Below are 19,821 nucleotides of genomic sequence, written 5' to 3'. Positions count from 1 at the left end.
GAATGGCTATTTCTATGCCTATAATCTATAGCTTTAAATAACCACAGTTCAGTATATGTGCTGCCAAAGCGAGCACAATAACCACAATTTAAAAGTCTTCAGTCATGACTCTTCTTTTTCAAAAATTTCTTGGCTATTCTCATAAATGCATTAGAATCAATTTTAATGTAGTGATTAAACTGAATACGAAATTAAAATCTGAATATTTTTGTAACAGCGTATGTTATTTTCAGGGCCAATCCTCTCTAAGCATGTCTCTCTGCCAAGTTTTGTTGTTTACTTTTATTTTTCTTTGTTTTAAAATCTAGGTCCTATATATTTTTGTTAAATTCATTCCAAGATACTTTATATTTCTTGTTGTTATTGCGAATAGACATTATTCTCATTACATTTTTAACTGAAATTGTGGTAGAGAGACTAGATATTGTTTCTGTATATTTCCCTATAATTACCTTTTACTGAAAACCAGCTTATTAGTTCTAATGGTTTTTGGTTTTATTGGATGTGTGTGTGTGTGTAAGTGGTTGATTCTTTGGTGTTTTCCAAGTAGATAACCAGTATCATTACACTTTATTATTTCTTGTGTCCTTATGTTGACCAGAATGTGCAGAGGAAAATGTCAGATGATCGCCCCGATATTGAGCTTCCTTCCCTGCTCTGATTTCATGGGAGCGCTTCTAGAATCTCCTACAAGTCATCTGGAGATAAATCCTCTTTCTATCCAGTCAAGGAATACTGCTAATTTCCTAAGCATTTCTATGAGGAGTGATTTGACTTTCCTTAACTACTGCTTAATAGGTATCAAATGACCTTTTCTTTTACTATATTAATGCGACAAATTTCCTGAATCGGTTATCTAATTTGGAGCCACCTTTGCATTCCTAGAGGAAACCTACTTGGTTATGAGGTTTCATCATTTAAGTACGATGCAGGAGTTGACTGAGTAACATCTAAACCCTTTCAGCCCCCTGGCGGGACGTGCTGCCAGGATGTCCCCTCGTCCTCTGCACGTATCCGTCTCCCTCCACTGGTGTCTCTCTTCCCAGTTAAAAACGACTTCCCACGACCTCACCCTTCCTCTTTCTCTTCTTCCCTTCGCAGCCTCTGAAATGAACGCACTGGGCTTCCGCACCCCTCTCTCCTAGACCCCCATAATCCACCCCCCACACCCTCCGCTCTCTCCCTGGCTTTGGGCTTCCTGGGAGGACCTCTGGCCCCCATCCCCTTCTCCGTGTCCTCCCACAGCCATGAATCAGATCCTCCCCTTTCTGTTCCTCTTCCTCACAGCTTCTCCCGCCACCAGCAGGGCCTCCGACCGGTGTCATCTGGGATGCCCAGCTCTTGTTTTCTCTCCCCACCTGCCCTCTGGACACGAGATTTCGCTGTTACTCCAGATTCCACAGGTCTGACAGAGTCACCCTCTTCCCTTCCAGCTTCCCAGGGCTCTGAAAGACAGAGAAACGCCCCTCACCCCACGCGACTCAGAAACCTCGCACCCCTTTTGGACGCGCTCCTGACCTCTGCCCTTTCCCCTTGACGCCCACACTAACGCCAATAAGTAGCCGGGCCTTTAACACATAGTATCCTTCTATCCTTCTGAGCCCTTACAGCCAGAGAATTGTCATCCCATTTTACAGATAAGAAAGCTGAGGCTGCAGGAAAGGAAGCGACTTAACAGACCCGGCATCCGGTAATCGCAGAGCCTAGGCGGAGTAGGGATGCACCAGGCACGGGGTCCTCAGCAGACCCCTCCCTCCGGGGTCTGTCCCAGCTCCGCAGATGTCTCACTGTCCCAATTTGTCTCTTGCTCCATTATCTTCCTTAGCTGGTGGTGGAGTCAGACACCCACCGCTAAGCCACAGCCTCCTAATACTGGCGGGGTGTTAAAGAATCAGGGACCAAGTAGTCAAGACACTGTGGCCCCCTAAGTCTTCCGCCCTGAACATAGGGATGTGACTTTTCTGTCCGTGACTCCCCAGTATCTAGAAAGACATTTTCAACACGGAAGTTGAGTACCTGGGAACAGCGGCGCAGGGCGGGTGCGGCGGGCACAGGCTTTGGGGTCAGGCCAGCTTTGCAGGTTGCCAGCTGTGTGACCTCAGGCAAGTCACCAGACCGCTCTGAGCCTCGGGTCCTCATCTGGGAAAGTAATGATTCCCTAGCCCGTGAGGCTCCCTTAGTATCAAGTGAACTAAGGTCCCGAAGAGCACGGCGCAGTGCCTGGCACGTGGTGGGGATCGATGAACAGCGGCGATTACTAATAAATATTGGTACCAATATTTATTAGTACCAATGGGGCGATTTTTGCGTGAGTCTCGGAGTCTCCGCAGAATGTAACGTGCGCGGCAGCGCCATCTGGTGGTCGCTCTGCTTTGCCGCATCCCGGCCCAGTCCAGGCGAGGGGACAGAACCAGGAGAGTTAAGGACCAAGGAGATCCCGGGCACCCTTGACCTAGTGGCGCCAGACTCTGAGGATTGTTGCGCGGGGATTGGCAGGGATTGGGCTATATGAGTGTCACCTGGGGGTTCCAGCCTCTGGTTTCCTCTTCCCACCCTCTTGCTAGACAGGAGATTCCCCTGTCACCCCAAATTCAACAGGTCTGAAACGGAGCTCATGGTCTTCTGGTTTGCCCTGCAGCTCTCCCTCATCTTCCCCTGCTTTTTAACAGAAGAAATTAACTGCATAATAATGTCTTTCACTTTTAAGTGATTCTTCGGGTGGCAAACCTCCAAAACAGACCTTCACATCTATTTTAAACTTCAGTATATGATATAGCGGCATGTCAGGTCATTGAAGAAGTGTTCAGTTAAGAGTCTGGAATAATTCATTTAATTAACTTTTTAAAAATAAAAAATAATCTCATTATCTTCTCTTTTCTCTTTACTAAATATTAATTATTGGCATCCTTCTTTTACCAAAAAGCCACGAGGCAGGTTGTTGGCCTGGGGTTGGCTTTTGAATAGGGGGAGGTGCCCCAAGTGTGGGTGAGGGCCCATGTGTGCAGGGGTGGCAGCCTGGAGGGGCTGGGTGAGTGGTTGTAAAGGGGACAATGGGACAGTAAGCAAAATGTAGAGGCCAGTGGGGGTCAGATTTCTCACGGTTGGAAAAGGTGGCATGACCTAGAGAGGGGAGAGGCCAGAGTCACCTGTGGTGTTGTTCTGGAACTGGAGGTATCGGACTGAAATCACGATTTTCACATATAAATAAGTAAGTATAGCTGTAAATCTGAATGTGTGTCCACGTGCATGTATGTCCATAATACACAAATTTCCTAGCAATGTCCACCAAAAAGGCCTAGGGACACAATACAGCTGTGACGATGCCCAGGCCCACCCTCCAGGTCTTGGTTACCAAACTCCGCCCTCCACTAGAAGGAACCAGGGCTCCATGGATGAATGGAGAGAAGGGAAAGTCCAGGGTAAACTCGGGACATTCCTAGTGCCGGAGAATTAGGAAGCGCCCGAAGAACGTCGGGACATTTAGAAAATAGAAAAACTAATTTAAAGGGGCTATGGGTGGCCAAGCCTGGGACAGTCTGACCATCAGAATAACTAGTGATAGTAACAGATTATAATCCATCAAATAAAAGCAGAATCCAGGAGTTCGTCCTGACGTGCGGAATGAATGATGATATGAGGATGAAAGCTCTTCCCCACAGAGGCATGCCCGCTGTGGGAGAGGCGACAGAACATCGCCGTATGGCAGCCACCGTAGTCAGCATTCATCCCAGCAAGAAACATCAAGGCTTGCTAAACCGAGGGAGTATAAAGGGGAGAGGAACGGGACTTCGCAAGGTCTCGAACTGTCTCCCTACCAAACACTTATTCAATACAAAGGGAAGAAAAGAAACTTTACGGTGAAAAAGTTTCTGGCACATACCATTTTTGTCAAGATGACTGTTATCACCGCCAGTCACGGGATAGAGAAATATCAGGTGCCACCTACCAAGTTGCAAGGGAGAGAACACGGCACCTGTGTTACCTGGGTCTGATCATGAGGAAACGCTGGACAAATGCAAACTCAGGAACATTCTACAAAATGACTGGCCTGGATTCCGAAAGCATTAAAGTCCTGAAATTCAAAGGAAGACTGAGGGGCTGACTCAGACGGAAGGTGACCAGAGGCACAAGACAACGGGTACAATGTGCGATCCCGAATTGGAACCTTGGCTCTAAACGATGTCACTGGGTCTCACAGCTGGTGAAACTTGGATAGTGTGCAGCTGGAGTATGTACAAGAATTCTCCGTACCATTCTTGCAATTTTTCTGTAACTTTAAAGCTGTTTTACGTTAAAGTGTTAAAAACAATTACAAGACTGAGCTGCCTGCTCCAGTCAAGAATAGAATCTTCTACTTCCTGTCCTGAGAGCGTCAGGCGGCCCTCCCATACCCTCCTGCCAGAAACGACTAGACAACTGGTCAAAATGCCTGACTGGCTCTGGCAACTGGCAGCGCAGGAGAAAAGCGAAGAAAATACAGTGAGTCCTACCCTCTCCCAGGCTCTCCGCCCGAGGTAAAATCCAAAGAAGGGAACCCAAGCAGAGCCCAGCAATGTCACAGAGAGCCAAGTTTGGGGCGGCCAGGACAGCTGGAACTGACAGGACAGAGGAGGCAGGAGGAGGGAGAAGCAGGTAAAGAGCCCCGGAAATCTGCACAGGGTCCCTTGGGTCCCTGGCTGAATACCAATTTGTGGGGGCGGGTGTGTGTGTGTGTGGGGGGTGAAACCCCATGGAGCCAGACAAAATCATCCTCCAGAGCAGGGATAATTACTGCAGAGCTGTAGCTGAGCAATTTCCAAAGCTCATAAGAACTAGGAATTGCTTGAATTCCCACCAGCCAAAATAAAGAGACTTCACTAAAGGCAAAGGGTGCTCAGTAGGGAGCCCAGAGGGCCACACCTCGAAAGTGGGATAAATTAGTCATAGAGGAAAAGCTACTCCAGACCAATCTTGAAAGAGCTTAAAATAAGTATTAAAAAGATGAAAGTGATGTACAAGTAAATTAACTGCCTGCCATAAAATCTTCAACACTCTTTAAAGGGGCACAACAAAATCCAGCACCTAAAAACAAACTTCATGATGTCTGGCAAACAGTAAAAAATTGACAAAGGAATAAGAAGTAAAAGGTGACTTTTAGCCCTGAGAAAAATTAGAAAATGTAAACTGACGCAGAAATGACAAAGATGATAGAATCTTTCACATTTCTATTTAAAAATGACCTCCAGTCTAGGGCCATGCCACCCTTAACAAGCTGGATTCGTCTGATCTCAGAAGCTAAGCAGGGTCAGGCCTGGTTAGTACTTGGATGGGAGACCACCTAAAACGACCAGGTGCTGTAGGCGTAAAAAAATAAAAAATAAGGGATTGTAAGCTGACAAGGTCCTTGCAATCTCTGAGGTCAACTAAGGGTTGCTTTGCCTAAAAAAATATTGTAAGATATTTCAAATGTACGTAGTGGTGATTTGATACATATATCAAATGTGTATATATACACGTACGCATTGTGAACGGATTCCCCTTAATCTAGTCAACTAACATCCATCACCTCAATTATTATTGTTATTATTAATATTATTATTGTTTGATGAGAACATTGAAGTTCTACTCTCTTAGCAGATTTCAATTATTTAACCATCCAACTTGGTTCTAGTTCAGTGTAGGGGCGCGGCAATTTCTCACTTCCGCCACTAGGTTGCACTTCCAGTTTTAAATTCCCTGCCTGGCGGGAGGTTTAAAATCCTCTCCGATTTAAATCTGTAACTCGGGTTTGTCTTTACAGGAGAGAGAACTGGTAACTAAAAGCTGGTTAAGACCCCTCAGCCTCCTACAACCGGATGGGGTGTTGGAAGAGGCCACCTTCGGACCCGCCTGGAAGGCTGGCGAGAGGCGGGCCCACGCTCTCCCTGCTCCGCTCCTGACGCACCTGCCGTCTCTGCCGCCCGCGCGCGCGGGAGACGCGACAGGGCCGGAGAGGCCCCGAGCAAGTTCTGCGTCCGCACCGACCTTCATCTCTAGAGTTAGGGTGCACAGGACTCGCTTCAGTGGCATGCCCCAACCTGGGGACAGCCCTGAACCTCTCGTTCCTAAAATAGATTCCCAGGCTCCGCCTCCAGAGGTTCTCATTTCGTCCCAGGTGAGGTTACTTCCCAGGTGACTGGCGAGGTTGAAGAAGACAAACCTAGCCCGCAGGATTTTTGGAAAATTAGGGGAGGCCATGTACATAAAGCTCCTAGTACGTGTGCGGCACATAGTAAGTGTTGCTAATGGGAGTTTTTTTAATTTTACTGTTAGCAGCAGCCCAAGTGCCTAGAACAGCGCTTATAGAGAGACGCTCAGTAAGTGCTGTTGACTTTCTGGGAGCAAATAGGAAGAGAACATAAGCGTGCCCGATCTCTCAATTTTCCAGGGGGCAGCCACAGAAACTTTTATTGTCGAAATTGTTAATTAATAAAATATAGGTTCAGATATATATATATGTATATTTTTTTAATTGAAAGTACCCACCAATACAGTAACATCACAGTTACTTGGGAAAGAGGACAAACACTTGACTTGTACAGCAAAAGGGAGGCAAGGAAAAACCAGAGAATTGCGGGCTAATTTCAAACATGTCCATTATCGCAATGTGTTTGAATACGTTCAGCTGTTCTATTACAAGATAAACATTTTTTTTTTTTTAAAGCATGAGAAGCATAAGCTTTTAAAATGAAAATGCAGGTAAACATGTCGTAGGTAAACATTCTGATCAGGGAAGGCAAGGTGAGGAGAAATATAAGACTTCTCTTCAATTATTCATTAAGGCCTTCCCTCCTTCATCATTATCCGTGACGCCTGAGGGCACCAGCACTGTCTGGGGACCAGGGATCAGCGGTGAATGGACCAAGAGGTCAGGGAAAAGGGAGCCTTCGCCAACACCTGGGGAACTCGGTCTGTCCTGGACTCCCTTTAAATGGTGTGCTCTTTGTGGGAAGGCCAGGGACTGGGCTCTTGACCAGCTGGCCGGTCTTGATGGGTGGCCTGCCCAGGTGATGCTGGTGAGATTTGCAGTGAAACTGATGTTGCATGGCTCCCCCTAGAGGCAGGGCTGCGATCTCGTTGGCTGTCCATCTAGGCGCCATGGACCCCCAAGGCAAGCGAGGACAGACTCCAATGGGATGGAGAAAGCGTTGCGTCTTTGTCTTCACTTACCCCGCCGTAGTCTAGCATTTCCTCCCAGCGCAGACCCCAGCAGCCTAGCGGGATTTTATATCACATCTGACTCGTAGAGTCTGGAAATGCTGCGTACGTCATTCTATTTTCAAACTACTGACTCGAGGCCTACCGTTAGTGCATTAACCAAGAGCGCCACATAGCATGCATTTGCAAAACTAGTTTGATCATCGTAATTCAATATAATTGGTTTTCTTTGTACTCCTTTGTGTTTTGTTATTTTTCTCATTTAAAAACCTTCCAGAAGAGTCTGTAGGTGAAGAGGCCAGCAGGGTCCAGGGCAGGAGGAAGGTCAGTGCTCCTGAATTCTGTCTTCTTTTGTTGTTCTCATGTCCCTGTGAATCCAGGGTCTGGCCAAAAAGCCCCAGTCAGATCCAGAGGGCAGAGGCTCCAGACCCAGCTGTCGGGGGGAGGGAACTAGCGACCACTTGCTCCAGCAGGACCCTCACCCCTGCCCATTGAGTCTCCAGAGGCCCCTGGGCCCCACAAGCGTCCCGGGTAGGGGAAGCCATCCAGAAAATAAGGCAGCCCTGGTGAGTCGGTCCAGAGCCCTAAAGCCTGGTGAATTCTCCAGCTCTGTGCCCTGGTCCACAGTGGCATCTTGGTAGGGAGGGAGCTAGTCACCCCGCATCACACCTCATACCTTTGTGATAAGACCTTCTATGGCGAGAGGGCTCTGCTCACCTGGGGAATGAGGAAATTATTGACAAAGCCCAGCCCCAGAAGTGGGCATCATATGGCCGTCAGTTGAAACAGTGGCAAAAAATTCAGGGTGACAGGGGGTGGGGGCAGTGGCGTTCGGGGCTACTCGCCAGCCCGATAGAGCCACTTCTGCGTCTGAATCTCCCTTCTTCGGACAGAGCATTTTGCCCTCCCAGACCTCAGAGACCCCAGGAACCGAATCTGAAGCCCCTGAGGCAGGAACTAGCCCAGCGAAATGCTGCCGAAGGGAAAACTTTGCCCATGTCCAGGGAAAGGGGCAGGCAGGAGGCCCACACCCCAGGGGTCCCCACCAACCGGCCAGGAGACTCAGGGCACCATCTGCCGTGTGGGTCCCCACAGCCTCCCGCAGGAGGCAGCCTTCTGAGCTCTCCTGGGGCCTCCTCAGGCCAGCACCAGGTGTCCCAAAGAGCAATCCACCAGCAGGGGTCAGTGTCCAGCTTAAAACTAGCCTGGCCCTTTACCTGCCCGACTCAAAATGCAGAAACCTTCACAACAGACGTGAGTTATGATGTCAGAGTCTGTCTCAGCTTTGCTTTATCCTAATTTCTGAGTGATGCCCAAACCAGCTGGGCTTGAAGCAGCACCCCTGCACCGAATTTCTCCCCTTTTTGGACATAAAAACAAGCACGAGCTTCAAAAGACGCCAACAAGAAAATTAAAACTCAAGCCACAGACTGGAAGAAAATATTTACAATACATCTGTCGGGCAAAGGACTCGATCCAGAACATATAAAGAACTTTTACAATTCAATAAGACAACCCAAAAGAAACGGGTGAAGGTTTGAACAAACACTTCACCAAAGAAGATACATGGATGGCCAATAAAGATAAGAAAAACTGGCCAGTATCATGAGTCATTAGGAAAATGCCTCTGACAACCATGATGAGCCACCATCACTCCCCCATGAGGATGGCTATAATTTAAAAGACCGAGTATCGTGAGGATGCGGCATAACTGACACGCTCATGCACCACTGGCGGGAATATGAAATAGTACCTCCATTTTGGAAAACAAATTGGCAGTTCCTTAAAAACTGAAACCTAACATTTAACCTATGCTATTCCTTTCCAAGCTAAGTATACAAATGAAAGCATGTGTCCATACAGACCTGTGCAAATTCTCACAGCAGCTTTATTAGTAATAGCCCCAAATTGAAAACAACCCCAATGCTCATTGTCTTTGTCTATTAAGGCTGCTATAAAAAAAGAAAAAAAATACTATAGACCGGGAGGCTTATAAACAATAGAATGTTATATCTCACGGTTCTGGAGGCTGAGAAGTTCATGGTCAAGATGCTGGCAGATTCGGTGTCCGTGGAGAACGCACTTCCTGGTTCATAGATGGCTGTCTCTTCACTGTGTCTTCACCTGGCAGAAGGGGGAAGGGTCTTTTTTATAAGACATTAATGTCAGTAAGGAGAGCTCTATCCTCGTGACCAAATCACCTCCCTGAGGTGCCGCCCTCAAATACCATCGCATTGGGGGTCAAGTTTCAACATATGAATGGGGGTGGGGACACAAACATATAGTCCTCATGAAGGACGTGTGTATAAACAAATCGAGGCGTACCCATCCAGTGGACTACTTAACTCAGCAGTAAAAAGGAACCCAAACCGATACACATAACAACATGGATGAATCTCAAAATCATTTTTTTGTTTGTTCGTTTTAATTTTATTTATTTTTATGGTGACCTTGGTTAACGAAATCCAGTAAGTTTCAGCTGTACACTTTAACGGTAAGGCGTATGTATGTTTACACTGTGTGTTCACTTCCCATAGTTAGATTTCTTTCTGTCACCACATATTTGTCAAGATCATTTTGAATGGAAAAAGCCATGCCTCCATTTATATAAAAATCCGAAACAGGCAAAATGAATGGAAAGTGACAGATCCAATTACCAGGGGCCGGGGTAACCTGCCCCCACCGCGAGGATCTCGCTTCTCTGCCTTGTCCATGCTCTCCTTGGCGGGCATGCCCTCCCGTCCGTGCCGGGCTCTCAGGTCCAGTGTCCCTCCTCCCTCCAGAGGCCTTCCCCGACGCCCTCGGTATGCGGCCGTTCCCTGGGCTGCCTTCATGACGGCACTCTGCCCTGTCGTGACCCGGGGCCTGACACAGAGGATGCTTTCTGTCGTCGTAATTGAACGAATGAATGAATGATAAAGGACCATTCTTTCTGTCTTAGAGATGAGGAAACGAAGGCTAGAAAGCCATTTTCCCAAGCCCACCCAAATTAATGGCTGACTCACCCGTTAAGACCTAGTCCTGGACATTCTCCCTACGCCAGAACTTCTTCTGGGGGCTTTTCAAGGCTGGTGGCAGGAGGCCAGGCCTGCAGGGATGGGGTGGCGGGCAGGATCAAGCATCAGACATACCTAAGTTTGGTCCCTTCGCACCACCAACTGTGCACCTTTGGGCCAGGTGCTTGCCTTCTCTGAACCTCAGCAAAGTGAGTAAGTTCAGTGTCACGAGGTCGCACAGAGCCTGGAGAAAAGCGCTGAGGGCAGGGCCACGACTCCGTACAGAAGCCCTTTCTGCAAGGCAGAGAAGTCTCAGTCATCCTTTGTCACCGTCGTTTTTGTAATTACTAAAAACAAAAAAGTCCTACGTAATTCAACATTGGTTTTCTGATATTGAGAGGAAATTAGCTCTGTCATAATCCCTCTCGCCCCACCTTCTTCATGTCCGTAGCTAAGTGTATAACGATACACAGTGCCATATATAGTTATAAAGAGTATATATTCACATATTTTTTCCTTACAAGGTCAAGGTTTTTCTCGTGTCTATTCACATGAGTAACCACGATTCCCCCTCTTTTTCAGTCTTGATGTCTAAGTCGATCTGGCGCTCACCGCCAGACCTGCTGTAGCTTCTCCATGCCCCGTCTCGGTCTCGGTTATTTGGATGCATCTCTGGATGGTGCCGTCTGGCACGGAAGCATTTTGTTTCTTCCGGAAGGGGTCATAGGGCTGCATTTCCGGAGCACCTGCATGTTGCTGGGTCTTTGTAGAAATGCTTTGCCGGGTAGCACGTTTTTTTTTAAAGTGTGGTCATCTTTAGTCTTTTTTTTTTTTTTTTAAGTTAAGTTTTATTGAGGCATAACATCGTTCCATCTGTTTGGTGTAGTGTAATGAACCACCTCAAAACTTACCATATTCACAACAGCCAAAGGTGGAAGCAACCTGTGTCCGTCGATGGATGAATAGATCCACAAAAACGTGGCATGTACGTACAGTGAACTAAGGAGAGAAAGGCTGACACAAGCTACGGCCGGGCTGAAACTTGAGGACATTGTGCTAAGTGAAATAAGCCAGTCACAAAAGGACAAAGACTGTGTGATTCCACTTGTATGAGGTATCCGAAGTCATCAAATTCATTGAGACAGAAAGTAGAGGGGCTGGTAGATGGCAGGGGCCGGGGGAAGGGGAGAGGGAGAGTTGCTTGAGGAGTACAGAGTTCCGTTTGTTCCAGATGAAAAAGTTCTGGAATGTGTTGCACAACTATGTGAATATACGTAACACTACTGAACTATACAGTTAACCATTAAGATGATCAATTTCGCATGATGTGTTTTTCACCACAACTGAAAAAAAAAAAACAACTTAGCGATGTAAAACAGCCACCACTGTGTTTGTATGTTCATGGGCGCTCGGGGTCAGGAGCTTGGGCACAGGGGCCAGTGGCTCTCATCTGCTCAAGGGTGTCTGGGACCTCAGCTGCAGCGAGCGACCCAACGGCTGGGGCCAGAGAGTCCGCGTCCCAGACGATTTCTTTCCTCAGCCCTGCGGCCTCTGGGCCCATCGACTGCAGGCCTGCAGGTGGCACTGCCAGCTCAGCAGCCTCCTCCGAGTAACCGGACTTCTCGCCCAGTGGCTCAGGATTCCAAGAAAGAGCGTTCCCAGTAGGCAAGGAGGAAGCGGCATGGCCTTTCAGCGTCCACTCTCGGAAGTGATGTCGCATCACTTCCGCCATATTCTCTGGGTCCACCAATCACAGGAGCCCAACCAAGTTCAAGGGGCGGGGACGCAGACCTTACCTCTCAGGAGGAGGAGTGTCAAATCGTTTGTGGTCATGTTTTAAGGCCACGGAAAACATAAATACGAAACAGTACACAAATCGTGAGAATGTTGCTTGATGAAATTTTGCAAAGCGAACCATTCATACCGAGAACTCGTACAACCAAACGGAGAACCCGAACACCACCAAATCTCGGAAACCCCTCCCCTGCCCGTCCTAGTCACTCTCGACCCTCATCCCTGACTTCCCGCACCAAAGGTTACTTTTGCTTGATTTGAACTTTATAGAAACATCCAGGATGCGTTCTTTTAGTACAGTTTCTTTTTCTTGATCTTATGTTTCGCAGATTTATCATGTTTTTATGGGTTCAAGCAGTTTGTTTTTATTGCCATATACAATTGCATTGTACGAATTTGCCACAGTTTATGTATCCATATTTCTGTTCATGGACATCTGGGTTGCTTCTAGTTTTGGCTATTAATAAAGATGCCATGACTGTTCTATTATTAGACACGTCTTTCAGAGCACACGTGTGTTTTTCTGTCTGGTCTGTGCATAAGAAGATATCTATTCTTTTGCAACTTCCTTACTCAAAATTATTTTTGTGAGTCATTCAAATCGACGACTACACCTGTAGTTTATTCATTTAGGTTGTTTCCGTTTTGTTCCTCCTGCAATAATGTGGTGTAAGGGAGGAAAAATATCTTTTTTCTTCTACTTCTCTAGGTTCTCTGCCAGGTCTCAGCACGAAAGGCAGATTGGCAAGAGAAAAGCATGTACATGTATTTAATAATATAAGTTTTATGTGACAAGGGAGGCTTCGTAAGGAAGTGAAGCCTCGAAGTTAAATATGAACGTATTTTTATGCTAGATTGGATGATGAAGAGCAGAGGGCTGTAGAAAATGTGATGGGACGAAAAGGGAGGGCGTGGTGAGTCCTGTTCGTTCGCATTCTTCTTGGTGTCTTGCAGATAAGGACGTCTCTTTCCTCCACGTACAGAGGGGCACCTCTCACATGAGGGTCTCATGACCTGCTTCAGGGAAAGGTCAGAAGGTCCTTCCTGCACCTGCCGTTTCTCAGATCCCTTCAGCTTGAAACTTTCATTATGCCGAGGAGCCACATATATTTTGGGGTAGCGTGTCCTGAACTCCATCGATAGCTATAAATATTTTAAGCATGTCTTCCTGGGTTCATATCTTTGAATCTGTGTGAGTTGCTGTAGGATATCTGCTTAGACTAGTAGGATGGACGAGTCTGCAAACGGTTGCACCAATTTACACTCTCACCGGTGGCATATGAGAATGCTCACCACTCACATCCAGCCGACCTCCTGGGCTCTGTCAGGTCTTCTAACCCCTTTCTCATTTACCCCAAGAATTCTTGCCGGTGGTGGTAGAGGCTGCAGCGTTTACCCTGAGATAACTCACGGATTACAGTTCTAACCTTGCCCCCAAAGTCTGCCATGAAATATCTCGCTTTTATCATTATTTTCGCATCGCTATAGTATAGCGATAGTCTTCGGAAACAAATGACATCATTCTGTTTTCAGTAGTTCGATCGCTGAAAATGTCAAATCCTAGAAAACGTAGCCATCCTACCCATGACATTAAACGGATGTTGGCGGCGAGCTGCACTTTTTCTTTTTAAATGGGAGAAGGGTGTTTACTGACCCGATGACTAGAAAACAGTCTTTCGTTGAGGCTGTGATCTGAGTTTCATTCCCCCTTAAGGCAGAGCGTCTTTTCCTGTTTCTCGACCCTTCAGGTTGCCTCTTCCGTGAACTGCTTGTTCCTTCCAATGTCTATGCTTTACCATATGATTTCAGCACAGAGAGTGGAATGTCATGTGTGTGCTAGTTACCTAGGCCTTAGCTCAGTATTAAGAATGTGCATTCTCTACGGCCAGGTCACCCTGAATATGCCTGATCTCGGAAGCTAAGCAAGGTCGGACCTGGTTAGTACTTGGATGAGGGATCACCTAGGAAACCAGGTGCTGTAGGTGTTTAATAAAAAAGAAAGTAAAAAGAAAAGGTCTACGGCCATGCCACCCTGAACAAACCCGTTGTCTGATCTCGGAAGCTAAGCAGGGTCAGGCCTGCTTAGTACTTGGGTGGGAGACCATCTAGGAAGACCAGATGCTATGGGCACAAATAATAATGATAATAATAATAAAGAGTGTGCATCACCCCAGGGATGTGGAGAAATCGGAACCTGCATACATTGCTGGTGGGAATGTAAAATGTGGGAATGTAAAATGGGGCAGCCGCTGTGGGAGAGAGTCTGACTGTTCTTCAAAAATGTTAAACATAGGATTAACGTACGACCCAGCAACACCACGTCTTGCTTGGCATTTATCCAAGCAAAATGAAATCAAACGTCCACGCAGAAACAATAACGTGTACATGCATGTTCATAGCAGCACTACCTATGAGAGCTAAAAGGTAGAATCACCCCAAATGTCCATCAAGACATGAATGGGTAAATGAATCGTGGTCCAGCATCGTGGTCTCGCCACGCAGAGGGATACTATTCAGCCACGAGAGAGAATGAACGACTGACACATGCTACAACTTGGGCGAACCTCAAAGACGTTATGAAAAGCAAAGTCTGGCTTCTTTCTGACACAAAAGGTCGCATATTGTATGATTCTTTTTATACGAAACGTCCAGAATAGGCAAACTCATGGAGACAGACAGCAGGTTGTTGCATGGCATGGGAAGAAGGGAAAAAGGGGAGAGATTATCTAACGGGACAAGGTGTTCCGGGATGACGAAGAGGTTTCGAAGCTAGAGAGATGGTGGGTGCACAACATAATGAATGCATTAAATGCCATAGAATTGTATACTTCAAGATGGTTAATTATACGTTTTGCAAATTTTACCTTAATTTTTTTAAAAAAAGAACACACAGTCCAGGGGTCAGAAGGGTCTCAACGCCAGACGTGGCTAATACCAGTCTTTCTGTTATTACCTTATCAATAAATGAAGCTTGATTTGCTGATTAGCATAGTGATGTCAGAAATGTTTTTTAATTATCACTGGTGAAGATAGCGACTCATTGACCAAACTGATAACTGTTAAAAATGGATTCTCATTGGGAAAATGAAAAGTATTGTTACTCAAGATATATATATATATATATATAGCCTAAAATTGTTTAAAATCACCCCTGCCCACCCACAGGGCACAGAACATGAGAATCCAGCAAAGTTGTAATCTGCCCCTAAGACTCGATGATCTTTAAAGCTTGACCAGTTCTCAGCCATTGATTTAGTTGGATTTTGAGTTGTTTGATGTTGATCATAAATAAGGAAAGGAATTTGGTCTCTAGGATGTGTGCCAGCCTCTGGTGAAGGGTGGGGTTGGAACACTTAAAAGAGCCAAGAGCTAAGGCTTGAGACTTTGCGAACTTAGAGAACAGGCCGTCTGAGCTGTTTCGTGTCTGCTTGCTGGGAATGTTGGTTTGATAGCTTTACGTTCAGCCAGATTTGATCCCTCTCCTTAAAACGTGTTACAAGGTTGTAGGGGAGTAGTTAACACTGGCCCAAACTTCTATCACACACTAACCAGCCAAGCAGAGTCTCAGAACTGTGCTGGGTCCGCCTGGTTTACATCAGTTTTTAATGATGCTCATATCCGTTGCCCAATTTTTCATCAGTTTTTCTTTTTCTCATTAGTTTGTAGGGGCTCCACATAAGATTCTAGATACTTTTTTGTATTTGTTGAAGATAACTTCTTTCAATTAACACGTTAAATCTTTGAATACCTTTCCTTGGGATGGACCATAAATAGGTGACTAACACGTTAAATCTTTGAATACCTTTCCTGGGGATGGACCATAAATAGGTGACCTTTGTTATGCTGGTGGTTCCGGAAGAAGCAAACCGTCTCTGCTCATCTCAAGACCCACCTGGCCTTTGTCCAAACCGTAATTCCCAAGCACCAGCCAAATCTCTAGAAATGCAGAGAGAGACACCACTCAAGCTTGGGGGTGGGAGGGCCGGGCATAGCAGAAGGGATCTGCATAGGAAAACAGGAGGAGGCTGGGTGAGGGTCAGTTCTCTGAGCCGGAGGGCTGAGGACAGAGAGGAGGAAACGCTGAGCCAAGGGACTGATTCGGAATGGGAAAAGGAGCTGCTAAGGGCAAGCCTTTCTAAAAATCAAAATAGAAGTAGTTGGCGGGGAAGGGATATGATTCCCTGGTGTCTGTAAACCATGCCGACTGGTGGGGGCTTTTGAAACCATAAAGCTCTGAGCTACTGGCCGGCTTAGTGCCGAGGCGACGGCTGGGGGGCACAGAGCACCCCCTGTGGCTGGAGCTGATTTCTTCCACCCCCAACCACAGCCGCCACCTGTGCTGCACCTATGGCAAGAAGTGTCATTAACTCAACACCTACTAGGTGCTTTCCTAGCCGGCCGTCAGTCATCACTCATCCTTGTACATCCAGTGGCTAGTTTCTTCTCGGTTGTATATATGAGGAAACAGAAGTTCAGAGAGGTTGAACAACTTACTCAAAGTCACACAGCCACTGAGTGACAGAGCCAGGATTTAGACCCCTCCGCTTCTCGCACTTCTGTCCCCATGACAGAGGGCTCCCGGTTCTGTGTCTGAAGGGAAGAGCCAGAAAAGTTTCTTATTAGAGCCCCCGAACTTATCTTATCCTGTGCTTTATGTAAAGACTATCAGAGAACTTGGGAGATTGAGTGGAGTGTAATACCCCCAAACTTCTTAAGAATGCTCCCATCAGCAGGTGCCTTTGAACCTCAGAACCTCAGAACCTTTGAACCTCAGTGGTGTTCCCTCCGCAGGGGGAAGGCGGCCCCACCCACTCCCTACAGCAGGGGCCCCAGACTGGAACAGAAGACACCTGGGAACTGGGACCAGGGGCACGGTTTGGTCTTTATTTTAGGCTCTTCTTCTCAGATCTGGCATCCATGGAGCACTGGGTCAGATTTGAGGGATCCGAGTACCTTGTGTGGGGGCAGATGAGGGAGAAGGGTGAGGGGGATGGTGCGGATCAGAGGATGTAGAGGCCAGAGTCAAAGCCAGACAGAAAAGTCCTCAGACAAGGCCAGCAGGACTTCTTCCCCAGTTAGGGTCAGAGCAAGGGGGAGGGGGGGTGGCTGCCCTGATTTGCCTCTTAGACCGGAGTTATCCAAGATGGCAGCCACCAACCAAGATGAGCTGTAAGTGTAAGATACACTTCAAATTTCGAAGCCTTGGTACAAAATAAAATAATGTGAAATCTCATTGATGTTTTTATAATGATTACATGTCGAGATGACAACATTTGGCACATATCGGGGTAAAGAAAACATATTAGTAAAAGGAATTTCACCTGTTTTATTCCTTTTATGATGGTTTACATTTTTAAAAATGTGGCCACTATATAATTGAAAATACAAAATCACAAATAAAATTTTGCTTTCTGTTTCTGTTGGACAGCACGGTTTGGACCAAGCCCTCCTGCCTGGGTGAGTGAATGAGGGACAGGTGGACAGAGGGTGAACCGCTGCCTTTCTGGGCAGGCGAGACTTTCAAGACCCGTGCTGGCCCATTGTGGGCAGGATGGAAGAGAACCAAACCACCTCACCGGGTGGAACCAGGAGCCAACTGACTTGGCTTTGGGAAGAAGGTCTCCTAAGGGTGGGGAGAAAATGGGGCTGGGTGGGATGACCTTCAGAAAGCCACACCTGGGACCCCTAGGGCAGTGGGAGGGTCTAGCTAAAGGAGAAAGGCTAGAAACCCACTTCAGGAATGCTGGTGGCTTTCCCCTGCAGAGCCTGCAGCCAGCCTAGAGAGAGACATGTGAATCACTTTAAAAGTTGTGCAAATAGAAATCTGAAAAGACCTGAAATTTGCCCTCAAGGGGACATCCCTGGAGAAAAAGAGGAGGTAATTGAGGGCCTTCTGGAAAATTTTACATAGAAGGATTAGAGGTAAGTAGGTGAATGCTGACCGCAAAGAAAGGAATTCCTCCAGCCTCTGAATGGGTCAAGTTCTGAGCCTCAGTTCACTGCTTGCTTGGCCCCCTCACTTCCTGCTGGTCATTTATTCAAATGTTGCCTCGTCAGTGAGGCTTCTCCTGGCTATTTTACCTAAAGTTACAACGTGTACCCCAGCCACTCCATAGACCCTTCTCTGCTTTATTTTTGACTACTTATCATCATCTAAGATGCCATATATTTTTCTTTGTCATGTCGACTGTCTGTTTTCCTCTAGGAGAATGTAGGCCAGAGGGCAGGGACCTTGTTTGGGTTTGACTGTTCCCTTCACCTAGAACAGGACCTGGGACCGGATTCATTATGGTTGGTTGAATGAATGAATGATTAAATGAGCATCATGGGTACCTGCTGCTTTGCTGCCAGGGGTGGACACAGCTTAGAAGGTGTTCCATCCTCCACTCCTCCCCAGTGGCAGGGAGGCTTAGGAGGTACCTGGTGGACACAGCCCCCAAACTCTGCCTCTTGCAAGTTAAGTGCTCCTTGAGTGGCGTCCAGGTGACAGTTCACAATACGCAGGTACATTACGCAAGAGTGCTTTCTCAGAGATCCGCTGTATAACAGAGAGCTTGTACATGATATGGTGTCATGCACCTTAAAATTTATTAAGAGGCTAAAAAAAATAAAATTTATTAAGAGGCTAGATTTCATGTTAAGTGTTTTACATCCCCACCCCAACCCCTACCCCGCAAAACCCCCCAAAACCAAAGGGACACAAAGAAAGTTTTGGAAGTAATGGATGTGTTTATTACCTTGATTGTGGTGATGGTGTCATGGGTGCTAGCACATGTCAAAACTCATCAAATTGTGTATGTTAACTATGTGTAGTTTTTTGTATGTTAATTAAAACTCAAAGATGTTAAAAAAAAAAAGTGCTTCCTCACTTGGAAACATTTAAATGAAAAAGTTGAATCACATTCAAAATCCACTCTCGTTAACAAGAGACTTTACATTATATTCCTAAATGAAAGAAGAGGAAGAGCTATTAGATTTTTTTTATGTGAACTGTGATACATTGTAGCACGTAAAATGATTGTTTACATTTTTTATTATCTACCCTTGCAAAGTTTCTTGTGGATGGAGACTATTTAGAATTTAAAATCTTTTTTCTGGTGTGTGAGTGAGATGTGTTAAATAAGGTGTTCAAAAGAGAAGGGACAGACAACAAAGCAAACTTTCTAGTCACCACCACCAGGTCAGGAAGGGTAATGCCCTGCCATATATTTGGAGGGGTCCATCAATTGCGGTTTCAAAGATAAAACCTAACGTAAAAATGCCTGCTTTCGCGGCACCAAATCAAGCTGTTCAGTTGGGATGTTGAAAAGATTTTATTTGATATCTTTATATAAAAAAAATTTTCCCTAATAGTACTATTATTTTTTTTTTTTTAAATAACGTTTTTTTCCCCATTAGGCCCCACAGGCGCCCAGAATCCCTGCCCGACCCGCAGACTCGCTCGGGTCAGCAGCCGGCGAGGCGGTCAGAGCAGAATCGGCGGCTGTTTACAAGACACTTCTCGACGCTAGGCTGATGTCACAGCCTTCGGGAGACGGCTTCCTGAGGGACATGAAGAGCGCACTTGTTTTTACCCTCTTGTTTAAAATGCTGAATTATTTCTTTATTTTCTAGCTTCTTTCTCTTTTCCTCTTGTGGTTTTCATAGAAAACGCAGGAGCCCCTGACGCTGCTCCCGTCTCTGTCCCTCAGGGGGGCCGCGAGTTTCGTCTGGCCCCTGGCTCTCTCCACTGTTTGCTTGTTTGTTTTCAGCATTTTTAGTATGTTTTGGAAACATACCTTTTCAATGCGCGTTTGAAAAGCAGCTCCCCGCCCCGCGGCCCTGGAGAGCGCCTCCCGCCCTGAAACCGCGGAAC

The sequence above is a fragment of the Pteropus alecto genome, unplaced genomic scaffold (assembly GCF_000325575.1).
Source record: "Pteropus alecto unplaced genomic scaffold, ASM32557v1 scaffold110, whole genome shotgun sequence".
Classification (NCBI taxonomy): domain Eukaryota; kingdom Metazoa; phylum Chordata; class Mammalia; order Chiroptera; family Pteropodidae; genus Pteropus; species Pteropus alecto.
Note: the sequence above shows the minus strand (reverse complement) of the source record.